Genomic DNA, 4,809 nt, shown 5'->3' with positions numbered 1-4,809 from the left:
TATCTTTGCTGCAGTCATCCTTGTACTTGCTTTTACGAAGGTAAAAGTTTGCATTCTGAAAAGTCTCCACTTTCAGTTATGTAATAAGGCATGAAGAATCAGTGTTATTTACTCTTCTTTTGTTGTCACGCCCCGGATTTTTAATGATAAATTCAAAATCCGAAACCTGAATAATTACAATTACAAAATCCAAATCTCGAAACTTCGAGTTCATTATTACAATTCACTCTCACAATATATTATAAAGCTCAAATGAGCATAACACACCTCACAACTTACAATTGTTGTAAAACTCTAACAATTGCTCTAACCGCACGATCACCGTCCTGGTTCTCCTGTCCTGTAGGATTACCCGCTACACAATTTGAATAGTGTACCGGGAGTTGCAACAACACAAAACCCGGTAAGCTTTTTACAGCCAGTATGAGTAAACAAGAAAGAATTGTTGATTTATTTCCTTACAATTATTATAACTCAACACGATCACCATAAAAGGAAGGATACTCTTGAGGCTCTCTTTTAAGAACTCATTCTTAAAAGACTCAAGTATCCTCAACACTTCTCACATAAGACCCCTCACAGTCTCAAGTAACCTCAACATTACCCTCACATCACTACTCAACAATTGGCAGACAGACTCATTATATATATATAGACCCTTATGAGTTACTCTCAATTTCCCTCATAAGGTTACCACATATATATAGACACTTATGAGTTACTCTCAATTTCACTCATAAGGTCACTCCACATTTGGCAGACAGACTAATTATATATATATAGACCCTTATGAGTTACTCTCAATTTCCCTCATAAGGTTACCACATATATATAGACACTTATGAGTTACTCTCAATTTCACTCATAAGGTCACTCCACATTTGGCAGACAGACTAGAGCTCTAACTGAACGTAACCACTCGTCCGGCCACAGACGTGATTACGATTTAATACTATTAATAACCACCAGCCCGGTACGAGAGCGTGATTCACTAATAGATGCCATGGTCACCTCGTGACCTAGTGATCTCCACAGATCATAACAATTTATTGTTCCTCAACAATAAAACTCAACACCTCTCACAATATATTGTTTCTCAACAATAAACTCAATACCTCTCACAATATATTGTTTCTCAACAATAACTCAACACAACTCCAACAATACATATTATTTCACGTAATAATATATATACAGACATTCACACAGGAATGTCTAGTAACACCAACAATAGTTCACATGATTGCAACAAAATAAAGCAATTAATTGTATTGGGTTCGTAATATGAACCACGTGAGGTTTACTCACCTCGATAATCCCGCTGCGTCTTCAATTCAGCTCAAAATACGATCCACAATCGTCCACCAACTCAAACCGTCAATCACCTAGTCCAATAATGATCTTGACTTAGCCAACAACTCAAATATGTAATTAAACGACGATCCAACGCTCAGATTCAAATTAAACGATGATCCAACGGTCGGATCTGAATTTAATGATGATCCAACGGTCGGATCCTCACGGATCGCCTTTAGGATCATCCTCCAAAATTATCACGAAGATCCAACGGTCAGATCTTCCTGAATCGCCTTTACTAACATCTCCACAAAATTATATGAAAATCCGACGGTCAGATTCTCACGAATCGCCTTCCGAATCACTATTTCTCAATTATACGAAGATCCAACGGTCGGATCTTCGCCCGTGACCTCACAAGGTCACCGGGACAGTCATACGATCAACATATCCAAAATTGAAGCAAAACCGATGGTCAGATCTTCACAGATCGTAAACCGAAGATAAACGTAAAAACGTTAAATAGTAACGTCAAAACGTAAATCCACTATTTATCAACTTTTTCTAACATGACCATGTTATATATCAAAACGCTCGTATGGATGCATAGATCATCGCCTAGATAATGAAAACTCGAAATATGGTCTGATGCGCCGCCACAAGCGGTGGTCAGTGGGCGGTCAACGCGGCGGTCAACGCCGGTCAACCACCTCAGATGGCAAAGTGACCAACTACAAACTGGTTCAAAATGAAAGGGTGATCGACTTCCATACCTGGAGCTAAGTCTGGTTTGGCCTAGATCGTCCTAGATCAAGCGTTGAAGTTGGATTAATCTCGTGCGTCTGATCAGATTCAGATTAAATCAGGGACGTCGAAAAAGTCAAACCATGATCTAGCGTTCTATACACAAAATCGTGATGAAAGGCTTACATGGGGATGATCAGGGGGAGGAGGAGATCACGAAAATGGGGAGGATCGGCCCGTGCAACGCCGGAAAAGTGGTTTTCCGGTCGGGTCGGGTTCTAGCTTCGGGGGGGGCTTCGATCCACTTCTGGGGGCAGCGGCGGAGCAAGATGACACCACCAGGCGACTGGGCGTGCGGCGGCGAGTTCGGGAGGCGCCGGGTCCTGAGCCAGAGGACGCCGGAGGCGGCAGAAAAGCCGGGTCGGGTCGGTCGGAACCCGAGGGTTCTGAAGGTTTTCGATCGAGAGAGAGAGAGAATTCGGGGGACTATTCCGCAAAAACAGAAAAGTTTCGTCCTTAATGAAAAATAAAATCAGAAAATTCCCTATTTATAGAAAATTCCCAATTTTCAAAAATTCATAACTTAATCATACGAACTCCGAATAATGCGTTCCACATGTCCACGAACTCGTATCGACGAGCTCTACAACTTTCATGAAGGAAGTTTTCCCAAATTTTGAACGTATCAAAAGTCAACTTTGTTGACCCCCTAAAAACGTTCGTTTTCGAAAATAAAATCGTTCGAACTAATTCCACAACTTCTCCAAGCTTCGTACTCGCTCCTACTATCGTGAAATCATTTCTAAAAATCCACGGAATTTAATTTGGATTTTCCGGGGTATTACAGTCTACCCTCCTTAAAGAAATTTCGTCCCGAAATTTGAGCGTAAGTCAATTCCTCTCGATTAAGGTTGACCTAACCATCGAATCTCCATCTTTCCCAAAGCTGTAGTAATCTACAAAGCCTCAACCCTTGTATAAAAATACATTCCTATGGCCACTAAATCCTTTCATCACAAACGTAAACTCACACAACAACTGCTCAACAACACTCCACATCACATACACAAAATCGTCACATGGATCATCTCATAGATCCTCACATAGATCTTCACATAGATCATCACATAGATCTTCACATAGATCATCACTCTGTACTGGCATACAAGCACAGTAAACACTCCCACAAAGTGTTTCGCTACTCAATTAGCATCACGGTAAATCTCCATAGTAAAACTTAAGCATGCACCACTCTTCACAACCATAGAGATGCATCACTCAAAACAAATCATCCCCAAAAGCACGCCAATTAATTATGTCACCCAATGATGATGACTTGGGCTTGCTCAAACCTTGGGCTAAGCACTAGGGCTGGCCAATTGGGCCTGAAGAAATCGGACCATCCACATTTCGAACCGGCCCAAACCACTTTGGGTTTAACATTTGGGCCTACTATTCGGGCCGAACGATTGGGCTTCCTATTTGGGCTTACTATTTGGGCTTACTATTTGGGCCTACCAATCGGCCCACCAACTTCCAGCTCGGCTACGGTATGAAATTGTACATACCGTATATACGTATACATACCGTACAGACCGTATATACGTATGCATACCGTACAACTGTATATACGTATGCATACCGTACAGACCGTATATACATATGTATACCGTACATACCGTATATACGTCCGTATATCAAGCATATACGAGATCCAAAAATATTTGTAAGAGGTAAGGTTCGAACTCCCGACCTCGAACACGAAGGTTTTGCTCCCAACCACTGAAGCAAGAGCTGCCTTCATTAATATATGCTCACGTGTTATATTTATTATGTCATCAGTGACATAAATAAAATAACGGGGGAGGCAAGGTTCGAAACCTCAACCTGCCGCACGAAACCTTTGTCCCCCAACCACTGGAGCACAAGCTGTGCTTAATATAATGTGTACAAATTTTATACTTATTATGTCATAAACGAACATAATAAAAATAAACGAGAGGCGAGGTTCGAACCTCAGACCTCTTGTACACGAACTGTACACTCAACCACTCGAGCACGGCTGCTCACGTTATTATCCATACCAATCCTTTTATTTAAACCAACTGTTTCAACAATTCGGCCCAAAACATCCAAGACTGTTGCAGAAACCCAGCCCAACGTATCCAAAACTGTTACAGAAATCCGGCCCAACTCATCCAAAACTGTTTCAGAAACTCAGCCCATCATGTCCAAAACTGTTTCTGAAACTCGGCCCATCAGGCCTCCACCCACAGCTACAGTGATGCCTTGATCCGAGACAGGCCCAAGTACGGCCCACTTGTGTCACGGCTTATCCCTTCCGTGATTTACGGCAGTCAAATCTGCTTTCGGCTAAAGCTGTCTGCCACAGCGTCTCGAGGTTCGGCCTGTCCCCTTACACGCTCTCCACGCGCCAACAACTTTTCCGGGTTTTCGGATGACTTTAATCCAACGCGTGGATTCAAATTCTGAGATCGTTCATCCAACGGTGGAGATCTGCTCACCTTGTTCTATAAATAGGTGCATTCTGGAGAAAAACTGTTCACTCCAAAAGAAAAGAAATTTTCTTCCGAGCTCAAGTCTTTCTCTCTCAACTCTTCAGCCTTTCTCTTCTCAAATCCTTTCTTCATCAATTTCAATCCTTCTCTTCTGATCTTCTCTCCCATCTAGTTGATTCAATCCCATCTTTCCTCTGAACTTTCAGATCTTCAATCTTTTCCTCCAAATCTTCAATCCTTCTTTCTCAGA

The sequence above is a fragment of the Rosa rugosa genome, chromosome 2 (assembly GCF_958449725.1).
Source record: "Rosa rugosa chromosome 2, drRosRugo1.1, whole genome shotgun sequence".
Lineage (NCBI taxonomy): Eukaryota > Viridiplantae > Streptophyta > Magnoliopsida > Rosales > Rosaceae > Rosa > Rosa rugosa.
The sequence above is the reverse complement of the archived record's forward strand: the minus strand, read 5'-3'. Positions refer to the sequence as shown.